We start from the raw sequence: 25,058 nt of genomic DNA, 5'->3' as shown, positions 1-25,058 counted from the left end.
ACCAGCGAGGCTGCAGTTGGTTTGGCTAATGCGGGGTGACATCATGACCATGCACGTCATCATTATGCATCTTCCCGAGGCAGTATATTTGCTTCTGACATTTCGATTTTGGTGCCATTATCGGTCTGTTGCTTCGATTCTGGTGCCACCCAACCCTATAAATAGATGAGGGGCTTCATTTTTGAAAATATTCATCATTTCTCATTTCACATGTGCATTGCTCCTCTTTGATCTTCTTCTCTGATCTCCGCTTTCAATTCATTGCAGCCTCTTCAATTCTAATCCCTGACTTCTTACCTGGTCAATATCTTCTTCAAATTTTGTTGCATACATTTTGCTACGGAAATATGTCCAACTCTTCTCATGTTCATGATGAGGTTTCCGATGCCACTCCATTATCGGTGGCCCTTCCTCCCGGCGGTGAGGAATTCATGGCTGAAGAGGAAGAAAGCTTCCTCAGCGCGGAAGAGATCGTCCCCAAGAACCCTTTGGGTAGACATGACTTCCCAAAGGAACCCGCTCCTGCTCCTGCTCAGAAACTTTCTGAGATGGGACCGCCTCACATAGCCGACCTCCAGTCTAAATATCGCATTCCTCCTCACGTAGAAATTGTTCCGGCCGGAAGCGACATCGTAGAGGTTCATCGACCCGGATATTGTGCTTTCTACATCTATCCGTTCTTAATTGGTTATTATCTCCCTCTCATCCCGTTGGCGGAGGAGTTTTGCCAATTTTACAATGTCTGGCCGGCGCAACTTTCCCTTTATTTGTATAAGGTTTTCCAGATGCTAGCGAAGTATGCAGAGTTGGCCGTCTGTGAGGTCGACGTTCGCCACCTGCTGCATCTATTTACGCCTAGCTTTTATAGAGGTACTTTGATACACCTTCGATATTGTGGGACCAGAGGATTGGTGGCCGGGATGGACGATAAGACGAATCGGCGGTTTTGGCACAAGTACTTCTTCATCAAGACCGAGCACTTGGTGGCGGACCCGACTGGGTTTCCCGAGCAATGGAACTATAATTGTAAGTATCTTACCGTATGCTCGTTATTTTCCTTCATTCTTTCATTTTCGGCTCACTCGTTGCTTCTTTGTTTTTTAGCTGAGAGGAATGCACCTTCTCCCGTTTTCGATATTGAAGATTGGGTGGCTCGCGTGTTACCCCATACCGTGGGAATTAATGATTGGGCATCCTTTCACAAACGTTTTTGACCCAAGATCTCGTCCAGTAAGTGATTTCTACTTCAGTTTATTTGTTGTTTACCATTGCTCTTTTATGCGACCTCCCTTTGGTGTTAGGTCGACAAGTTTCCAAGAAGAAGGCTCTAGTGCCTGCATTTCGCCATGCTATCGTGTCGGCTGGAATGCAATTTTGCCTTAGCTGAGTCCGCTCGAGGGAGTCGGACTCAAGTTCTGCCAATGAGGGACTCCGCGCCTCAAACTGTTGCTGTGCAGGATGAGATCTCTTCCCAACCCATCTGACGGCGAAAGCTCACCGTCGAGAAAAAGGCGAAGAGTGGAAATCGGGAAGGTCGTTGTCGCTGACGTCGAACTGGAAAAATTCATCGCCTTGGAAGCGGAATCTGCGCTTACACCGGATGTAGAAACTGTTTTCACGGCAGGTGTCGTTATGGAGAGGAGGCCTTCTGGGGTTTGTAGTAGCGGAGAGCTTACACGGGCCATAGAAGGTGGCATATCATCGGCGGCCGGGGGAAATAAAGCGATCCCTGCGGGAGACGATGACTCTGGATCGGATATAAGGAACACTCGTGTGGAGATAAGGACGGAGGGTCCTAACCGGCACATAGTCATTCCTATAAACTATGATCTTTTGACCAACTCAGAGCGGGCGGTGCCGACCTTTGCTCCCCTATGCGCGACTTCTGAGAACACGACGCTACAGGCAATGAACGATGTGGATATGTCGTTAGGCATATCCGGCATGGCTCTGCGAGTGAGTGTTTTTTTTATGTTAGGATTTGTTTTGTATGTTTGATTTGCTCACACCGACTCCTCTCTTTTTGCTTGTCAGACTCTTATTATGGGAATCGAGCGTGACCGGCGGGAGGAGTGGAGGACGACCATTTTTAAGAAGATGACCTCCATGTACAAGGAGTACCATACAAAGCATCGAACACTGGTCGACTTCCTTAGCTAGGATGGCGAATTTCAATCGCTTCGTGATGGACTTAAACAGAAAGATGATAAGCTGATGAAGAAAGGTGAAGAGCTGAGGGAGAGGGATGGTGAGCTTATGAGGGCCATCGGTAAGTGCAGCTAGCTTGAGGTAGCTCTAAAGGCCAAAGAGGACGAGCTCGAGGTGAGCAAGGGGGTGATGGATGAGAACGCTGACCTTCAAACGCAGTTGGCATCTTTAACGGCTGAACTCGGGCAGAGGGAGGCAAGGGTCGTCGATCTAAGGGGTGAGCTGAGTGCCAAGGTCAAAGAATGAGACATGCCGAGAAAGGCAGAATGGATGCCATGGCTGAAGCGGCGGCCTAGAAGATGCCCTCCGCGTTTGCAGGTCTGAGTGGACTAATAAGGTGGAGACATCGGTGCTTAAGGTGGCGGGGTTAGAAGAACGGATCCAGGGTTTATAGGCGTAGTTGTCTTGGTTAAACGAGCAGGTCATTACCTTGAGGGTCGAGGAGGCGCGACGGCAGTCACAACCGTCCACATCTCATACTTCTGCCGATCCCAGTGTGACGCGGGAGTTGTATGAGATATGGGTTCATACCGAGGCTCAACTTGACGTGTATAAATCTTTGAAGGCTGCCGGGAAAGTTTCTGAAGCAGAGCTTGAGGGCGTCCATGTCAAGGCACGTGCAACCCATGAAGCTTGTGGTTATGACCCTGGTACGCCTGGCGGGGATGAGGATGATAACGCCACGTATAGGCTTGCCTCTGATCCTTGGTATGCTGATGAGTACGCCGATAGGAATGGTGAAACGTGAAGCTTCTTTACTTAGTTTTTTTTTTATTTGCTATTTTTGTGAGGGTTCTCGAACCCCTTTGTAAAAAGTTGTAATTTGAACAGTCGAAATTGAACGATTGCCTTTTTGTTATGTATTTTCGGATTCTCGTTATCTTTTTTGTTTGCTATGCGGTGAAGTCCCTGACTTTTCGACTGTTTGCATGTAGTGTTTTGGCATAGTCGAACGTAAAGTAATTCGAGCGAGGTCGAATGTAAAGTAATTCGAGCAAGGTCGAATATAAAGTAATTCTAGCGAAGTCGAATGTAAAGTATTTCAAGCGAAGTCGAATGTAAAGTAATTCGAGCGAGATCGACTGTAAAGTAGTTCGAGCGAGATCGAATGTAAAGTGTAAAATGGCTTGGTGGAGTTGTGCAAAGACGCTGATTTATTTCATTAATTGGAGAATATTATATGTTTCTGTTTGTTCCATACACATATTGGAGAAGTTCCAATGTACCTAGTCCATTTATCGTTCGGCCTGGAGAAAGAGTCGGCAGGCGGGGCGATGAATCATACTTGAACTCCGAGATGTCCCCTTCGTCTCCTCATTAAAAACCTCCCCGAGAAAACCCAATTGGGACATGTCACACCTCCTTTTTGCGCGCCCGCCCCGAAGGGTAAAATGCGCGAGGGAGTTTTTCCAATTTAAGTGACAATATTCGAAATGGGATTATTTGTTTAATTCAGAGTCGCCACTTGGGAAAGGTTTGGCTTTTGGTGTCCCAAGTCACCGGTTTATCTTGAATCCCAAATCGAGGAAATTTTCGACTTTCCAAATGAAGTCTGCGAACCAGAAATTCTAAGTAAGGAATTCTGTTGACCCGAGGGAAGGTGTTAGGCACCCTCGAATCCCGTGGTTCTAGCACGGTCGCTTAAATTGTTATAATGGCTAAATATCTGATTTAAATACCTATTATGATTTATGTGCTTTTATTAAGTTTAAACCGCTTTTATTATTATCATTTATTTTTTATAGAATTGCAACGTCGTGAAAATGCATCTCGAACCACGTCACAATCAATGCACCCGTAGTTGTTAACACACTTCGAATCCGTTGAGATTTGAATTTGGGTCACATAAATGCGCACCCGAATTTAAGAATGTAATTTAATTAAGTCGCGCCTAAAGAGTCTAACGCGTTATTATCTTTGGGGAAGGCAGTGAAATTCACTAAACAGTCCATCCCAAATTCTAAGTATTTATTATGATCAATTATTGAGGGCCCCGCAATTTGCATTTTTATTTGGCGAGGCTCGTCTCATTATTTTTTAAAAGGATAATCTTAGCACGACTACATTTTCTATTTTTTGTTTTCTAAAATAAATGAAGATAAGGTCCTACTTTATTTACATACTTTCGAGTTATTATGGTTAAGTTCCAAAAGTGAGTTGTTTAAGGAGTTTGCATGGCAATTTGAAACTATAAGTGAATACAAAATCGACAAAATAATATATTCAAAGAAGATTAGTTATCCTATAAGTAGGTTGACTCCGCATAATTATGTGAATAGACCAACAATTATTTTCGACTACTCAAAATAACATTAACCTTAATTCTTAGTGTTTATCCGAAAGTTTATTAGATCTAAACGTTAAACCGTCTTGCTAGATTCAAGCCTTTTAGATTAAAGCTCTTAACCCTATAGCGTTGATTCGTACTCCCAAACCTGTAAAGCCTACCGATTCCCTAAAATTGCTAGCCGCTTCATTTAAGTGGTGAGTCGATGCTATTAATCATTAATCTACACTATTAGACCTACATTGAAACAGGGAATTCAAACAAGAGAGTTGACATATATTGCTGAACAATTGGTATTAACTAACACAATACGAAAATTTATGTGAGGTGCATGTTTCTTAAAAACGAACTGAACCGGGCCATAGCAGACTTAAATAATCCAAAGGTCCGACAGGGTACATACTGACACCTATTAGATATGCGTTATACCGCCTGTGTCAGCTAAGTTAAACCAAATTACTAAATACATGGTATACGTCTATCAATATAACAACATACTACTTAACAGTCCACATTGGTTCGAATATGCCCCAATTTACATAAAACGAATACGATTAGAATGAGCCCAAACAAATATGAACTAATTGAATCATTTTTATCCTATTGCTACATCTTAAACACAGATATTGTAAAATAAAACAGGTGGATGTTTCGTTTCTTGTTTATTTCAACTCAACTTCCAGTTCAAGCTTACATCAAACCATAGTTTCAGAGGTGTGTACCTTAAGGTAAAAAAAAGATCAGAAGACCCTGTCTCGGATTTGAATCGACCTTTCTTGGGGTTGAACGGACTTTAATCGAAGTGTTCTCAACTGAGAACACTTCGATTAAGGTCCATTAGACCCTAATCTTCTGGTTCAAACAAACAAAAATCGGACTCAGGACTTCTAGGGTTCCTAAGGGCAGATTTGGGATTCAGGTTGTCCTGGTTGGATTCGGACCAAACCAAACCTGGTTTGGTCATGAGGGAGGTCAGGGGAGTGCCTGGCATGGATTTGGGGTGGTTTGGTGTAGGTCGAGGTATGACTCGAATCTTCAAATGAAGATTCGAGATGGTGGGGGAGGATTCGAGACCCACGGTTAGTGGATCTGTGTTCAGGGGGTCGAGGTGGTCCTAGGGTATTAAGATGGTGGTCACCGGCGTCCTTGCCGCCGGGTTTATGGTGAGGGGAAAGGGGGCGGCGCTAGGGTTCCGTGGGGTTTAGGTCTGGTGAGGGAGATGAAGATGAGGGAGGGGTGCTTGGATAGGGGGTGGGGTACGAGATGAGGGCTTATATACAGGGTAGATGGTTTGATATTGGCCGTTGGATCACTAATGATCAACGGTCTTGATCATTCCACTGGGGGGAATGGCGTCGTTTGGTCTCATGCTGGGAACAGATCAAACCGGGTTTCAGTGGGTCGGGTATCTGGGGAAAGCTTGGGAGCTGTCGGATTGGACAAGATGTACAGCTCCGTTTGAGTATCCTTATGCGGCGTCGTTTGGTTTAAAATAGGAGTTGAACTGGACCGTTTGATCAACGGTCCAGATCTGATAGTCCTTAAACGACGTCGTTTGGTGATGCTATAGAGGTCAGGGAAACGGGCTGGGTCATAAAATGATTTGGGCCTGATTTTGGTCTCAAATTTGAGCCCAAATCCGGATTTGCTCCAATTTAAACTCTTTCTTCTCCTTCTTTTAATTTCTAATTTAAACAAAATTCCTAACTAAGTTGTAAAAATCAAAAATAAGACTTATACAAATATTGATTACTACTTAAACAACAATTATCACACATATTAACCATTTAAATAAAATCAATTAATGACAACATATTTTTTGTGATTTTTCCTTAAAACCAAATTATGGTTTGATTAATTCCTAATAGTAGAAGCGATATCTAAACTTACACACGACACATATTTTTTGTGTTTTTGTTTGATAAGACTAAATAATCATAGACAATACCACAAATAACTACCAAAAATGCCACGTAAATTCCAAAGTTGTACATCAAAACCAATTGTTATTATTTTTGATTTCTTTTGAGTGATTTTCGCGTAAACAATAATCACGTGCTCACAACTGCCCCTCTTTGTCCAAAAACATGAAGAGTTTTCGTGCAAAGATAAAGTGAGCGGATATGAGGGATTTTTGCCTATTGGAATACTCCGTGTGAAGCACATTTTGAAAGATTTGACTGAATCTTCGCTTCAAAGATTTCCTACATATCCTGGGCTAAACAGGAATCAGGTCAATGTAGTTCGGGAAAGTTTGGTAGCTGGAACTACCCTGGGATTTCGATGCTTGTTGTTACTGTTGTTGCTACTGCTGCTACTGCTTACTGACCGCCTTATTACACCCAAAGGAAAATTGAAACTGAACTAACTACTTAAGCCTGCCAACTGCTAGTTACAAGATTCCTATCTATGATTCTTTTGCAACTTGATCTTGGGTCTTAGCTGATTCTGCTTATAGACTTCGATCCAAATCTTGATGTTTGCAAGTTGTAGGCGCCCGTTTATTTCTGCGATATTGAGTGATACGGGATTAGCGGAACTCGGGACCTTGATCAAATTTGGAGCAATCCGCCCTTTGTTTGTTCCAATATCTCGGAACATCTTCTTTTTGTCCTTTTCTTCTTTTCTTTATTCTGGATTGAGACTCATCCCGTAGGTCATCTCGATCCATGCGCCTCGAGGTCAGACCTGCTGAGACAAACAAAACAAACGACCGAAATTTTCTACCCCAGTTTTACTAGGAAAATTTTGTGAATTAATCGCCATAACAACTTACAGAATTGATGAGGGGATTGGAAAACTCTAGTCTACAAAACGCAACTCAGGGATTGGAGTCCTAATATCGTCATAAGGTAAAGATGCTCAGTTCAGGGATTGGAGCCCTAATGCTTGCTAACAGAAAAATGCTCAGTTCAGGGTTGGAGCCCTGATGCTGGCTAACAGAAAAATGCTCAGTTCAGGGTTGGAGCCCTAATGTTGGCTAACAGGAAAATGCTCAGTTCAGGGTTGGAGCCCTAATGCTAGCTAAAAGGAAAATGCTCAGTTCAGGGTTGGAGCCCTAATGCTGGCTAACAGAGAAATGCTCAGTTCAGGGTTGGAGCCCTAATGCTGGCTAACAGGAAAATGCTCAGTTCAGGGTTGGAGCCCTAATGCTGGCTAACAGAAAAATGCTCAGTTCAGGGTTGGAGCCCTAATGCTGGCTAATAGGAAAATGCTCAGTTCAGGGTTGGAGCCCTAATGCTGGCTAAATGGAAAATGCTCAGTTCAAGGTTGGAGCCCTAATGCTGGCTAACAGAAAAATGCTCAGTTCAGGGTTGGAGCCCTGATGCTGGCTAAATGGAAAATGCTCAGCTCAGGGTTGGAGCCCTAATGCTAGCTAAATGGAAAATGCTCAGTTCAGGGTTGAAGCCCTAATGCTGGTTAACAGAAAAATGCTCAGTTCAGGGTTGGAGCCCTAATGCTAGCTAAATGAAAAATGCTCAGTTCAGGGTTGGAGCCCTAATGTTGGCTAACAGAAAAATGCTCAGTTCAGGGTTGGAGCCCTAATTCTGGCTAACAGAAAAATGCTCAGTTCAGGGTTGGAGCTCTAATGCTGGCTAAATGGAAAATGCTCAGTTCAGGGTTGAAGCCCTAATTCTGGCTAACAGAAAAATGCTCAGTTCAGGGTTGGAGCCCTAATGCTGGCTAAATGAAAAATGCTCAGTTCAGGGTTGGAGCCCTAATGTTGGCTAACAGAAAAATGCTCAGTTCAGGGTTGGAGCCCTAATTCTGGCTAACAGAAAAATGCTCAGTTCAGGGTTGGAGCTCTAATGCTGGCTAAATGGAAAATGCTCAGTTCAGGGTTGAAGCCCTAATGCTGGCTAACAGAAAAATGCTCAGTTCAGGGTTGGAGCCCTAATGCTGGCTAAATGGAAAATGCTCAGTTCAGGGTTGGAGCCCTAATGCTGGCTAAATGGAAAATGCTGGTGATTCTAAACTGACCCTTTTTTTTCGAGTTTTCTTCGTTTAGTAAAAATGTAAAAGAGAATTTTGGGGAAACTTCCCTTTTGAGTGGATTCCTTTGCCGAGCCGTTTCTTGCACTCATGTATTTCTTTTCTTTTTGGGCAGCAACCTGCTTCTTGTACGGTTGCTCTGGGTCACACCTGTTTTAATTTCCAAACAAAGAACAATTGTCAGTTCGGCAATGGCGGTTGATTCGGTGACCTTGATTGTTCCAGTTGCTTTGTTACGTACTTATTTCTGTTGAGAAACTCTGCCATTGATTGGATTCACAGGCGAAACCCTTCGGACTACTCAGGCTCGCGTTTCCAGATTTTGTGATGATTTGCCTTGTAAGACTTTGGTTTTTCCATCCCGTTTTGTTTGGGGGATTTCAGTGGGGATTTTTATTGGGGAGACTCTGTGGGGATTTGTACAAGGGGAGGCTCTGTGGGGATTTGTCTAAAGGGAACTCTGTGGGGATTTTTACAAAGCAGACTCGCTGGGGATTTGCTGGGGCAGACTCTTTGGGGAATTTTTACAAAGGGAGGCTCTGTGGGGATTTTTACAATGGGAGGCCCTGTGGGGATTTGTACAAAGGGAAACCCTGTGGGAATTTGTCTCGGGATTTGTCTATCTCTCTCTCTTCTCTTTTTTTTTATTATTTATTTTTTTTTATATGTGTGTGGCTCTACTTCGAATGCAGCCAACATCATGATCCATCGGGTTTGGACAAACGTACCACTGAAGCGGGGTATTTACTTCTAACGAAACGGAATTCCGTGAAACCGGTCCTGCCACCTATTCTTTCCGGTATATCTGGAACTTGGAGTTAAAAATGGAAGGGATTCAAAAAAAAGTAAAACGAAGAAAGGAGTAAGCAAATTTTAGAAGAGAGGTGTCCCTTTCGGGACAAGAAGGACTTATCTGATGGAAACATGCTGACTTTAAATTGACATGACATGCTTTTTGGACTGGACGCCTGACCTTCAATGAACTTGCATTTCCTCAATGAACCATAACTGGTCTATGTTTCCAAACCGGTGGAACCTTGCCAAAACTTCTGAGGTGGAAATCCTTTTTTCGGCTGATAGCGCCCTTTGCGGGTTTTCGCTAGTCGACCTCTCTCATTTCTCTCCTTACTGTCGCTTGATAGCACTCTTTGCGAGTTTTTGCTAAACAAACTCTCTCATTTTCGATTTCTCTACTCCAGTCGCCTCAACGGTGCCCATAAGTTTTCACCGATAAGACTCTCTCGTTTTATTTCTCTCAATTTGAATGTGCCGGCCTTCAAATCATGATGTCTCTCAACTTCCCCTGCCTTTGGCGATTGATCCGAAGGATTTGTGCCTGATGAAGGAATGGTAGGTGCAACCACAACTTCTAAGCCATTTGGTGTGCCCCAGTTTCAATTTCAGGGTAAATGGGATTTTATTTTTGGTGTGACTGAACCTCAGAGAGAGGCTGCCTACGTATCTTTTCGGAATCAAGTCAGACGTAGTTCAGGCTCAATCAATGTTTTGTTTTGTTTGTTTTTTTTTCTTCTTTTTTTTCTTTTTTTTTGATAGGTAGCCAAAGAAATGTAACCGACTCAAAGGGTTTGTATAGAGAGTTGATAGTGTTTGGGGTAGTGGGAATAAAACCTTCATCATTTCAAATGTGTCAAGACCACTGGAGTATAACTCAGACATAGTACCTTTTGACTGCATCCGCATTCACTGCTGTTTCAGGATCATTTCCTTCAATATCACCTAGATACAACGCTCATCTCGGCAATATCTTCCTGATGATGTATGAGCCTTTCCAATTTGGAGCAAATTTTCCTTTCGCTTCCTGGTGATGTGGCAGAATGCGCCTCAGTACCAGTTGACCCACTTCGAAATTCCTGGGTCGGACTTTCTTGTTGTAAGCACAGACCATTCTTCGTTGGTACAACTGCCCGTAACAAACCGCAACCATTCGTTTCTCGTCAATCAAAGTCAACTGCTCCAATCGAGTCTTAACCCACTCGCTATCTTCGATTTCTACTTCGACAATGGTTCGGAGCGAAGGAATTTCTACCTCTGCTGGTATCACAGCCTCGGTCCCATAAACCAAAAGATAAGGGGTTGCTCCTACTGACGTGCGTACCGTAGTGCGATATCCCAACAATGCAAAGGGTAACTGCTCATGCCACTGTCGGGAACTCTGGATCGTCTTCCTCAAAATCTTCTTGATGTTCTTGTTTGCTGCTTCCACAGCGCCGTTGGCCTTGGGCCGATAAGGAGTGGAATTCCTATGCGTTATTTTGAACTGTTCGCATACATCCCCCATCAAGTGACTATTCAGGTTTGCCGCGTTATCTGTGATGATAGTCGCGGGAATACCAAAACGACAAATAAGATTTGAATGCACAAAATCCACTACAGCCTTTTTAGTGACCGACTTGAGAGTGACAGCTTCCACCCATTTTGTGAAGTAGTCGATAGCAACCAATATAAATCTGTGTCCATTTGAGGCCTTCGGCTCGATCGGACCAATGACATCCATACCCCAAGCAACGAATGGCCAAGGTGCAGACATGGGATGCAGTTCTGTAGGGAGGCGCATGAATCAAATCGCCGTGCACCTGACACTGATGACACTTTCGAACGAAGCTAAAACAGTCCTTTTCCATGGTCATCCAGTAATAACCTGCTCGAAGGACTTTCTTTGCCAAAACACACCCATTCATGTGGGGCCCGCACACTCCTGTGTGTACTTCGTGCATGATTCTTCCTTCCTCCTCGGCGTCAACACATCTTAGCAGATTGAGGTTCGGGGTCCTCTTATACAACAACTCGCCGCTCAAAAAGAATCCACTTGCATGCCGCTTAATGGTTCTCTTTTGATCTCCAGTAGCATGTTCGGGGTATTCTTGTGTCTTCAAGAACCTCTTGATATAATGATACCACGGCTGTGTACACGATCCTGCCTCGATTACGTTACAGTAACCGTGTCTTTCCCTGATTTGGATTTCCAAAGGATCGACGTGGGCGTTGCCTGGGTAGGGTAACATTGAAACTAAGGTAGCAAGTGCATCTACTAGTTCATTGTGACACCGCGGGATATACCTGAACTCTATTGTTTTAAAACGCTTGCCGAGGTCCTCCACGTGCTGTTGGTAAGGAATGAGCTTGACATCACGAGTTTCCCATTCACCTTGGGCTTGCCGGATAATCAGGTCAGAATCTCCCATAATCAATAAATCTTCAACATCCTGATCGATTGCCATATGCATGCCCATGATGCAGGCTTCATACTCAGCTATATTGTTCGTGCAAAAGAAACGTAGTCTAGCTGTAGCTGGATAATGCTGACCAGAGGGCGAGATCAAAATTGCCCCGATTCCTACACCTTTGGCATTTACGGCCCCATCAAAGAACATCTTCCAAACATGAGCGTTTTCCGAGACTACTTCTACGGTGTTTATTTCTTCATCCGGAAAATAAGTACTCAACGGTTGGTATTCTTTATTAACCGGGTTTTCGGCCAAATGATCGGCTAACGCCTGGGCTTTCATTGCCGTGCGGGTGACATAGACTATGTCAAATTCAGTAAGCAAGATTTGCCACTTGGCCAGTCTTCCAGTAGGCATTGGTTTCTGAAATATGTACTTCAAAGGATCCAGCCTGCTTATGAGGTAAGTAGTGTGAGCTTGGAGATAATGTCTCAATTTTTGAGCAACCCACGTCAAAGCACAACACGTTCTTTCTAGCAGAGTGTACTTGGCCTCGTAGCCGGTGAATTTCTTGCTCAAGTAGTAGATCGCTTGTTCCTTCTTTTCGGTTATGTCATGTTGCCCGAGGACGCAACCGAAAGAATTTTCCAAGACTGTCAGATACAGGAACAGTGGTCTCTCTGGCTCTGGCGGGACCAAAACTGGGGGATTCGAAAGATATTCTTTGATTTTGTCAAAAGCTTGTTGACACTCAGCCGTCCATTTGATCGCTGCGTCTTTCCTCAATAGCTTAAATATGGGCTCACACGTGCTAGTCAGTTGGGCAATGAATCGACTGATATAGTTTAACCTGCCCAACAAACTCATCACGTCTTTCTTCGTTCTTGGGGGAGGTAGATCTCTGATAGATTTTATCTTTGTTGGATCTAATTCGATGCCTCTCCTGCTTACTATGAATCCCAAAAGCTTGCTCGATGGGACTCCGAAAGCGCATTTGGCTAGGTTCAGCTTCAAGTCGTACTTCCTCAGTCTCTCGAAGAACTTTCTCAAGTCTTGGATGTGATTATCCTGCGTCCTGGACTTGATTATCACGTCGTCCACATACACCTCTATTTCTTGATGCATCATGTCATGAAAAATGGCAGTCATGGCCCTCATGTAAGTTGCCCCAGCATTCTTCAGACCAAATGGCATAACCCGATAATAGTAAGTGCCCCAAGGTGTAGTGAAGGCAGTCTTCTCGGCGTCTTCTTCATCCATCAACACCTGATGATACCCAGCGTAACAATCTACGAAAGACTGTATCTCATGTTTGGCACAATTATCAACAAGGATGTGGATGTTGGGCAATGGGAAATTGTCTTTGGGACTCGCCCTATTCAAGTCTCGATAATCCACACATACCCGAGTCTTTCCATCTTTTTTCGGCACTGGAACTACATTCGCCAACCATGTGGTATACTGGACTACCCGAATCACTCCCGTTTTCAGCTGCTTGGTGATCTCTTCTTTAATTTTGTCACTGACATCAGTTTTGAACTTTCTTTGCTTTTGTTGAACTGGAGGACAGTCAGGGTGAATTGGCAATTTATGAACCACTAGATCAACACCTAATCCTGGCATGTCATCGTATGACCAAGCAAACACATCTTTAAATTCAAAAAGGAGTTGAATTATCGCGTCTTGCGTTTTCTCGTCCGTGTGAATGCTTATTTTGGTCTCTTGGATTTCTTCAGGAGTTCTCAAATTAACCGGTTCAGTGTCATTCAGATTCGGCTTAGGTTTATTCTCAAAGTGTTCCAATTCTCGGTTTATTTCCCTAAAAGCCTCTTCTTCGTCATATTCTTGTTCTTGGTTCATTATTTCACAATTAAATAGCTCGTTGTGATCTGGGCGTGAAGTATGCAAGCATGTCATATTATTTAAAGCCGCATTATTATAACTGAAAGAAAAGATAAAGGAAAAATAACAAAAATCAGAACAAAGGAAAAATGAGAAAACAATGATTTTTATTTTCTTGGAATTTGGAAGATAACAATGTTTATAACTCAGGAATTCAAAACAACAATTGAAGGGAAAAACATCCAAGTTATATCCTGGGGATAACTCGTGATGCATGAAGGGTGGCAAGACAGGTCTACCCGGACTCCTGTCTAGTAGGGAACGGCGTGGCCTCCTAGTTTCGAAGCTTGGCGTTTGGCCCCACATATAGCATCTCAGCGGTGCTTGTGCCTTCTCCTGGTTGAACCATGTGAGCTTCGTAGAGCATTTCTCTCATTGCCCCACATATCTCCTCGATATCTTCGGCTGTGAAAACCTCATCGTGTTCTTCTTCGGTGTATTTTGGTCCGACGAAAGTTTCATATAAATCCGGCAATGGACGAGGCAGTTTCCAACCCTCATTTTTCCTCTTCTTTGCCCACGCTTCATCTTTTGGAGTGGGTTGAAAACCTATCCCAATAGGTTTCTTGGTGGAAGGCAAGGTGATGGGTTCCGTTATTCCTTGCAATGTTCGTCCGAGCCCTTTCCCTGGCCTGAATCCATGTCGGATCATTTCTTTAGCCACCATGATTGAGGCGTTAGACAAGAAAGGTTGGGGGCAAGGTCTTCCCTCTTCATACTGCTCTGCTAGCACAACTTCGAAAGCCTGATAAACCGTGTGCTCGCTCTCTTCCCTTGGTTCAAGATATGGGATGGATGGGTCCCGATAAATAGACTGTTCGTCTTCTCTGTGGACCACAATTTCCCGGTCTTCGTACTCAAACTTCACTATTTGGTGAAGAGTGGAAGGTACAGCTCCTGCCGTATGAATCCAAGGTCTGCCAAGGAGAAAATTCTAGGACGTATCCATGTCACGCACCTGGAAAGTTATTTCAAACTCCATTGGTCCTATAGTCAACACCAAGTCTATTTCCCCGAGGGTGTCCCTCTTGACACCATCAAAAGCCTTACGCAGATATTATTGGGGCGGATTCTTCCGGTCCCAATTTCCATTCTCTGTAGCGTGGAGAGCGGACAAATGTCAACACCTGAACCTCCATCCAACATTACCCGCTTGACGTGGTAGTCTTCGCATTTAACTGTCAGATGTAAGGCTTTGTTGTGAGCTTCTCCCTCTGGGGGTAAGTCGTTTTTGCTGAAAGAAACCTAGTTAACGGCGAAGAACCTCTCCGTCATCCATTCCAGTTGTTCGACTGAGGTTTCAACTGGTACGTATGCTTCGTTCAGGGTCTTAAGCAAGATCTTTTGGTGCTCGGCCGACCTCATCAGCAGTGATAGCATGGACACTTGCTCGGGGCACTTACGTAGTTGATCTACCACTTCGTAGTCTGGCATTTTCATCTGTTGGAAGAAAACTTCCGCTTCTTCAACGCTTACAGGCTTCTTCGGTGGGAAGCGTCTCCGTGTGGCATTGTTTAACTCTTGAGTGTTTGAATACCTTCCAATGAAAGTATTTTCCGGAAGTTCTCCCGTGACTTCTCTACCTTTGTATGTAACCAACGTTCTTTGATAGTTCCACGACACTGTGGACGGGTTTGTCATCGGCTTCTGTGGCACGCGTCCGATAACCACTGGCTCATTCAGCCGAGGTGGTTGAATTGTTCCCCGGATCACATAGGCCCCTTTTGGTACGTACATTGGTCTTGCCCTTTTGACTTCTAAACTCTGCGGTTTCTCTGCTCAACCTCGTGGAACGCAAAGAACTTCATTCCTTACAGGCACCATCATTACTGTCTTTTTCTCCACCTTCTCTTCGGGCTCGCCCTTGACAGTACTGACCTTCTTTTCCCCTTTCTCTAGCTTCGGGGTGGTTTTAGGCCTTTCCCTGCATCGACGATGGCGATTATAGCTTTTAAAGCAGGATCAAATTCTTTGTCCTCGCAGATCATTCCAATCAGCGGCCCGTTATTGTGAGCAGGCAACGGATTGTTAGTCACATTTGGGACCTCCTCGTCCCTTAGTACTATTTTCCCCTGCTCTATTAAATTCTCGACTACCCTTCTCAAAGCCCAGCAGTCATTTGTATCGTGCCCTTCCGCTCCTGAATGATATGCGCACCTAACACCGGCTTTGTAAGTAGGTGATGCCGGATTGTGCCTTGTCTGAGGGACTGGCTGCAGGAAACCCAACTGGACTAGCTTTGGGAACAAGGTAGAATATGGTTCACCGATGGGTGTGAAAGTCTGTCTTCTAGGTGGTTCCTGAGGGCGGAAGTTATTTTGAGGAGGCTGTGGATTATAGTGGTTGCGGTAGGGAGGCTGATTTCTGGGAGGTGGAGCTTGGCCTCGATTGGCTTGCTGTGGCGGATGGACATAGGGCTGGGTATTCATGACCATGTAGGGTTGAGGAGCATATGTCACATTTTGGTGGGGGTAGTAGTGTTGTGGGGTTCTTTCTGAAAAACGGGGCCTGGGATTATGATATTCCCTTGCTTCTGATGCTGCCATGGCCGTTTCTTCCTTTTTCTTTCCTCTTGCCATTCCTCCGGACCCCGCTTTGGACGGCTTGGGAGGTTGCCCTTATGGCTGCCTGACTTAAGATTCTACCCGTTTTCAAACCGTTCTCCACCATCTCCCCAATCTTGATTGCTTTCGCGAAAGACTTTCCCATGGCTGACATCATATTCTGGAAATAGTCTGATTCTTGAGCCTGGAGAAAAGTAGTGACCATTTCTATCTCGTCCATGGGAGGTTTTACCCTCGATGCCTGCTCGCGCCACTTAATAGCATATTCTCTGAAGCTTTCTGAAGGTTTCTTCTTCAAGTTTGACAGAGAATTTCGGTCTGGTGCAATGTCGATGTTATACTGGATTTGTCTCACAAAATCTCTGGCGAGATCATCCCATATATGCCATCGAGATATGTCTTGGTCCATATACCATTCTGAGGCTATTCCTACCAGACTTTCCCCGAAATATGCTATTAGCAATTCCTCTTTGTTGTCGACTCCCCGCAGTTGGTTGTAATATTTCTTGAGATGAGCAATGGGGCTGCCGTACCCGTCGTACTTCTCAAACTTTAGGGTTTTGAAACCCATGGGTAGGTGCACGTGAGGGAACATGCATAGATTGGTATAGGAGACGCTCTTCTGTCCGCTCAAACCTTGCATGTTTTTCAAACTCTGCTCAAGGCTTCTCATTCTTTTGGCCATCTCAACTTGTTCAGCAATTTTAGGGTTCTGATCCTGCCCAGGTGCAAACTCGCATTGAGGTTGTAGAGGATGAGTGCTGGTGGCGAACCGAGTTGGTTCCAGTGAGAAAGATGGTGCTTGGAATGTGAATGATGATGAGTCAAAATTTGGCTTGTGTGTAGCGGGTTGTGCCACGATTGGACAGGGAGGTGCAGTAAAGATATTTGTAGCTACATCTGTTGTTGACATCCGGGGATAAGAATCAGAGGGCGATCTAGCAGAGAAGGCCGAAATGGATGGGTACCCGAATGGGTTAGCCGGATAGCTTATGGGGACGTTAGAAGTCCCACTTGTCCTGGAGAACAACTCAGGGAATCCAGGGATAACACTTGGTGGCTCTTTTCCGTTATTCCAGTCATCCAATATTTTCAACATGCGGAGCCGCAGGATTCTATTTTCCTCCACAGTTGCGGACTCGGGCGTGAGGACGGCCGAGATCGAACTCTCCTCGGAAATAGGAACTGTCGGCAAAGATATTTCTGAAGACATTTCTATGCTTCCCTTTGATCTTGTGAAGTAAGTGTGAGTACTGCCTCTTGACTTAACAACAGGTAATTGAACACTCCCTTTCGACCTCGTGAAGTATGAAGGTGAGGCCAGACTTTCACCAAACCAACCGCCTTTTCTAAAACCTGGAAGGACTCAACGACAAACGAACGGTTAGTTCGAAACAAATAACAGATAGGCAATCTCACGTTGGGGCATGATGCACCTATATAGTTAAGTGAATTCCTACATGTTTGCAACGAAAGCATGCGTCATTCCGGCTTCCTTTTAGGCTTCCTCTTTATTTTATTTTATTTTTATTTTTTATTTTTATTTTTATTTATCATTTTTTATTTTTCTTCTTTCTCTTTTTATTACTGTTTTCAATTTTTGCAGTTAAAATGTGACCGGATCCGATGAGGATTGCCTACGTATCACGATGCCGCGTGAATCAGATCATTACGTAGTTCAAAACAGATGAGTGTAAAAGGAGCACACATTTTATTCCTGAACAATCTATTACAAACTAACATTCTTTGAAAAAGGAAAATAACAAGCATCGAAAATAGTACAGACTCAATAGACTAATACACCTTGAATGCAAAAGACGGACAGACTCGACCTATGAATACATTAAGGTTCTGAGAACTGGCGTCCGCGGGGCATCGTTCGGCCTCGCCGCGGTCCTAGGTGTGAGATCCCTTTCAAGTTGTTCCAGCTCATGCATGTTCTGCTTGACATAACCCATCACTGCCGAGAGAACGGTAATGCTGGTCATGTTTTCACACCGTAGACACCGTCTGATGATGGCGTGGGCAATGGTCCTGATCTTATCTCTGGTTTGCTTCTTTTCCACGAGCAGGCGTTTTATCTGATCACTGCACATTTTTAAAACCTGAGAATCCTGCACATGCTGACTCTTCAGTTGCCGTACTTCTACCTTCATCCGGGCCAACAAGTCGTAACAATATCTGCTCTCAATTTGGAAAGCCTCGGCCTGATTAACTGCTTTAACCTCAAGTGTAGCCATCTCTCTCTTCATTTTGGCAGCAGTTTTCTCGTGGTCGCGTTTCAATTGATTCAAGTATCGGCGATGCTTATCTGCTATTGTACCCCACTATAGCTTGAGCTCTGCCATGATGTTTTCAGACTTTTCTATACCATCTCGCCATTCCCTGACTTCACTTTTCAGCCCTTTTATCAACTTCTCGTCTGATTGACTCCTTGGTTGTTTATCAAGAGCCAATCTCAATTTCTGGATTTCAGACTGTCAACCTGTTGCTTCAAATCACCGATCTCTGCCCGATACCCCTTTTCTTTTGCTAACCAGTTCCATTGCTCTCTGGATGACTCAACGAAATCTTTGAGATGAGGTCTTTTTGCTGGTCTCTCGCAGGATATATCACCTCTAAACCAAGCGTGATACCCCGGGGCAACTTCCCCTTTAGCCGTATCCTTCACACAAATGTCCAAGCTGTGACTCCCTCGGGTAGACTAAACCCTTTGATTCTTGTGTAGAATTCTCCAATACAAGTTTTCTCGGGCGAACCGTAACCAAAGAGCGGGGAGCGGTGGCATAAATGATCGGTCATCCACATTTGCAACAATAGGTTACATCCTTCGAAAAAGTCACCCCTGGCTCGGCAAGCAGTGAGAGCCCGGAAGATGTCAGCCATAATCATAGGCGCCAGAGTACTTTTATCTTGGGTGAGCAAAGTACTGACGACCCCAGTTGCTTTTAGATCGATGTTTCCGTCTTTCCTTGGGAACACTATAAGACCCAAAAAAGCTGTCATAAAAGCTACCAGCATGTGTTCGTCCCACTTTTGTCGGTTACCTCTACTGCATAGTTTGAAGTCTGGCTTATTGAACCCGCCCACGTGGCCGTATCTAGCATATATGAGGTGGAGACTGCAGAAACCTTTGGCAAGATCTAGATGGTGAAATGTTCGGGGTATTTTTAGAAAATCCAGAAACCGATGTACCGTGACGGCCCTAGGTGCAATTAAGTACTTGAACCTTAACGGGGCTTCATCACCTCCGATGTATCTCGCTATTTCTTCCAATGTCGGGGTGAGCTCAAAGTCCGAGAAATGAAATACATTGTGTGCTGAATCCCAGCAAGTGACTAATGATCTGATAATATCACCCCGAGGCTGAATGTCTAGTAAATCCGAGAGATCTTTCAGATACTTCTTTACTTTGTCTTGCCCCTCCTTGCCTAAATCATTCCACCATAATCGCAACTCGAAAGGGATCTTGGTCATTATTGAAAAGGGTTTGTTTTGTATCGTGCTCATCCTGCACATTTATTAAGGTGATTATGCCAACGAAAAACTTTCATTAGACTAAAAAAAAACTATGTTTTCTTTTTTGTAAAATGATGGACTCGGTTTCCAAATGTGGCCTTTTAGCACTTCGGGAATGAAGATTTTAAGGCTGCGAGGATCAAACGGTCGAAAACCAAAACGATGACCAAAGACGATCGTTTATGCAATGGCAGCCTTCCGTCGTCCCTTTCGGGAACATTCGGCTATTTTTGACAACGAAAGCATCACTTGATTTTTTTTTGTTATTATTTTTTTTAGGAATGGTGACCCGATATTGGGAACATGGCCTCGCCGATCCTCGGGGACGAGGATCCTAAGGTCATTGGGCAATTTGGTCAAAATTTAAAAATGACTAAAATGGCTGTTTATGTAAAGATAGCCTTCCAACGTCCCTTTCGAGAACATTTGGCTATTCTCGACAAAACGACATCACCCGACTCACAAATTAAAATTCTGATATTTTGGCTATTTCCGAAAACGGGGAGGTTGGACCCGATGAAGGTTGCCTACGTATCTCGCACCCTGCGAGAATCAAACCGGCGTAGTTCGGGCTTGATCAAGCGTAGAGTAAAACCCCTTCTGAATACAATCTTTTTAAAGAAAATAAAAAATATTTTTCTGGATTTTTATTTTATTTTATTATTTTTTTTAATTTTGAAAAGAGATAAAGACTAAAGAAAAATCTTTTTAAGGAAGTATTTGGACTATTAGTGTGAATTTATAAAAGAGATACTACAAAAGAAACAACATTTTTTGGAATTTTGAATTTTCCCTTCTTTTTTTTTTTTACTTTTTTTTTAAAAAAATTATTTTGAAAGTGACTAAAAGATTTTTTTTTTGTTTTTTGTATATACATTTTTAATAAGTCAAACTAAAAGACAAATTTTGTTTTCATTTTTCTTTTTTTTCTTTTTTTTTTAAGAAAATTCTGGCGAGATTTTGACATTACTTGGACATTGATTTTATTTTTCCAAAATAAGTAATTATCTCCCTACGCTGTTATTTTCTCTTCTTTTTTGAACCCTTTTTAGAAACCGGTCGGCATGCAAATCTGAAGCAAATAAATGCGCAAAACAAACGGGATGCAACAAGATGGTCTTTTCATTTCAGGTTGCCTGTCCTATACGGACCCAACCCCTATGTTGAGTCCCCTATGTCAAATGCAACATGATGCAAATAAGCGTTCCTACTAGGGATCCGGCATGAGGTTTCGTTATACTTAGGTTTATAACCTGGGTATATGTTCTAGACTGTGTCCCCGAGCGGACAACTCGTGTCGAGGAGGGAGCAACTTACCGGGAACCAAAAGGCCATCCGGCTTCGTAACTTGTCCGAGCCTTTTTTTCATTTAAGGGTTTTTGACACTAACAGAATAGGGAGTCTCAACCAGTAAGCACATCTCCGGAGGTGAAGAGAGAAGGGTGTCGGCACAGTTTATATACAGTTCAGATAATATCAAAGCGGTAAAAAGACAATATTTAGCATGTTATGCCAAAACATGTAATAAATATCAGATAATGAAGCCAAATATAACAATTATTCTAAGCTCGAATTCTTGAACCCTGAACCAGTGGTTCTGGGTTAATTCCCCAGCAGAGTCGCCAGAGCTGTCACACCTCCTTTTTGCGCGCCCGCCCCGAAGGGTAAAATGCGCGAGGGAGTTTTTCCAATTTAAGTGACAATATTCGAAATGAGATTATTTGTTTAATTCAGAGTCGCCACTTGGGAAAGGTTTGGCTTTTGGTGTCCCAAGTCACCGGTTTATCTTGAATCCCAAATCGAGGAAATTTTCGACTTTCCAAATGAAGTCTGCGAACCAACATACTACTTAACAGTCCACATTGGTTCGAATACGCCCCAATTTACACAAAACGAATACGATTAGCATGAGCCCAAACAAATATGAACTAATTGAATCATTTTTATCCTATTGCTACATCTTAAACACAAATATTGTAAAAAAAAAACAGGTGGATGTTTCGTTTCTTGTTTATTTCAACTCAACTTCCAGTTCAAGCTTACATCAAACCATAGTTTCAGAGGTGTGAACCTTAAGGTAAAAAAAGATCAGAAGACCCTATCTCGGATTTGAATCGACCTTTCTTGGGGTTGAACGGACTTTAATCGAAGTGTTCTCAACTGAGAACACTTCGATTAAGGTCCATTAGACCCTAATCTTCTGGTTCAAACAGACAAAAATCGGACTCAGGACTTCTAGGGTTCCTAAGGGCAGATTTAGGATTCAGGTTGTCCTGGTTGGATTCGGACCAAACCAAACCTGGTTTGGTCATGAGGGAGGTCAGGGGAGTGCCTGGCATGGATTTGGGGTGGTTTGGTGTAGGTCGAGGTCCAGCTCGAATCTTCAAATGAAGATTTGAGATGGTGGGGGAGGATTCGAGACCCACGGTTAGTGAATCTGTGTTCAGGGGGTCGAGGTGGTCCTAGGGTGTTAAGATGGTGGTCACCAGCGTCCTTGCCGCCGGGTTTATGGTGAGGGGAAAGGGGGGCGGCGCTAGGGTTCCGTGGGGTTTGGGTCTGGTGAGGGAGATGAAGATGAGGGAGGGGTGCTTGGATAGGGGGCGGGGTACGAGATGAGGGCTTATATACGGGGTAGATGGTTTGATATTGGCCATTGGATCACTAATGATCAACGACCTTGATCATTCCACTGGGGGGAACGGCATCGTTTGGTCTCATGCTGGGAATGGATCAAACCGGGTTTCAGTGGGTCGGGTATCTGGGGAAAGCTTGGGAGCCGTTGGATTGGACAAGATGTATGGCTCCGATTGAGTATCCTTATGCGGCGTCGTTTGGTTTAAAATGGGAGTTGAACTGGACCGTTAGATATGTTCGATCAACGGCCCAGATCTGATAGTCCTTAAACGACGTCGTTTGGTGAGGCTATAAAGATCAGGGAAACGGACTGGGTCATAAAATGATTTGGGCCTGATTTTGGTCTCAAATTTAAGCCCAAACCCGGATTTTCTCCAATTTAAACTCTTTCTTTTCCTTCTTTTAATTTCTAATTTAAACAAAATTCCTAACTAAGTTGTAAAAATCAAAAATAAGACTTATACAAATATTTATTACTACTTAAACAACAATTATCACACATATTAACCATTTAAATAAAATCAATTAATGACAACATATTTTTGTGATTTTTCCTTAAAACCAAATTATGGTTTGATTAATTCCTAATAGTAGAAGCGATATCTTAAACTTACACACGACATCTATTTTTTGTGTTTTTGTTTGATAAGACTAAATAATCACAGACAAGACCACAAATAACTACCAAAAATGCCACATAAATTCCAAAGTTGTATAGCAAAACCAATTGTTATTATTTTTGATTTCTTTTGGAGTGATTTTCGCGTAAACAAAAATCACGTGCTCACAGGACAAAACTCGGGCGAGGGAAAAATAATACAACTTGAAGGGCGTCCGTTTTCAGAAGTTGAAGTATTTAATGTTGGCGACGTTCTAATTGTTTTGTAGTAGCTTTACCTCTATTGTTTCTAGTTGGAATGATCCTTTGTTTGCTGCTGCTGTAATTTTGTATGGCCCGTTCCAATGGGTTCCTAATTTGACTTATCTTGAGTCTTTGTTTGCCTGTGTTTTGGCCTTGAGTACATAGTCTTCGACTTTGAGTGGCCGTACTTTGGCCTTTTTGTTGTAGTACTGTTCTACTTGCTATTTTTGGGCTATCATTCTTATGTAGGCCATGTTTCTTCACTCCTCTGCTTCGTCGAGGTATTGTTTCCTGTTTTCGTCGTTGCTTGGTTCGTTTCATTGGAGTATCTCAAACTAGGTTCCCTGACCTCGACTAGTATCATGGCGTCAGTCACATAGACTTGTGAATATGGTGTTTCTCCTGTGCTTGTTTTTGGCATGGTGCGGTATGCTCAAATACTTCTGGTAGCAATTCCGGCCATAGTCCCTTGGCATCCTCAAGCTCTTTCTTCAAGATATTTAGTATTGTTTTGTTAGAGGATTCGGCCTGGCCATTACCGGCAGGGTGATATGGCGTGGAGAGTATTCGTTTGATGTGCCACTTCTTGAAGAATTCGGCGGTCTTTTTTTCGGTGATTTGGGGTCCGTTGTGACAGCTGATTTCTTTGGAGATGCCAAAACGGCATATGATGTTTCTCCATATGAATGTGATAACTTCATGTTCACGTATTTGGGCGAACGCACCTGCTTCTACCCACTTGGAAAAATAGTCAGTTAAGATCAAAAGAAATTGTATATTACCTCGCCCTGATGGAAGGGGTCCGACAATATCCATTTCCCATTTGATGAATGGCCATGGCGATGTAACCGAGTGGAGGTGCTCGCTTGCTTGGTGTATCATAGGAGCATATTTCTGGCACTGCTCGCACTTCTTCATTGTGGGCCAATAATAACCCACCTGAATGAGGCATCTGACAAGGGCTCGGTTGCCAGTATGGACACGGTAGTGGCCTTCGTGTACTTCCTCGAGGATGCGTCTTTTTTGGTTCGGCCCTAGGCATTTTGCCAAGGTTCCTCCAAACATTCTTTTGTATAGGTCGTGGTTTATGATGTTGTACCTGGCCACCTATATTTGAAGATTTTTGGCTTCCTTTTTGTCTAATAGGAGTACTCCCCCATGCAAATATGCTATAATACGGTTGCGCCAGTCTCAAGTCAAATTTACAGAATGTACCTCAAGTTGGTTTATTGACGAGTGGAGGAGAGTGACCACATTTTCTTTTGTAATGTTTTTGGTGGCCGCTGCTAACTTGACGAGGCCATCTACCTCGATATTTTATTCTCGAGGTATCTGGTCGAGTCGACATTGGTCGAATTCTGGCAGCAGTTTATGAATTTTTGCCTGGTACTTTTGTAGCCTCTACTCTTTGATTTGGAAAGTGCCTGTGACTTTGTTGACAACAAGTTGTGAGTTGCATCTGAGGATGACTCGTCGTGCTCCATTTTTGAGAGCTAGCTCAATTATAGCCTCATACTCGGCCTCATTGTTAGTTCATATCGGGACACCATATGGATTGGCGGATGACTTCACCTATTGGGACCTCGAGTACGGGTCCCAGTCCAGATCCTGACGCGTTGGATGTGCCATTGGTGTATAGGACCCATAGGTTGGGTAGCCTGGGGGAGGTACGAGAAGTTTCCTGCTCGACCTCAGGCATTATTTTAGCACTGAAATCGGCGATGAAGTCGGCAAGTACCTGTAATTTTATCGTTGTTCGCGACTGATATGTTATATCATGCTCGCTTAATTCTATGGCCCGCTTGTCCAATCTCCCCGATAGTTCAGGTTTATGTAGGATGCTCCGTAGGGGGGAAGGTCGTCACCACCGATATGGGGTGGTATTGAAAATAGGGTCTAAGCTT

Source organism: Nicotiana tabacum, chromosome 1, assembly GCF_000715075.1.
Source record: "Nicotiana tabacum cultivar K326 chromosome 1, ASM71507v2, whole genome shotgun sequence".
NCBI lineage: Eukaryota > Viridiplantae > Streptophyta > Magnoliopsida > Solanales > Solanaceae > Nicotiana > Nicotiana tabacum.
Note: the sequence above shows the minus strand (reverse complement) of the source record.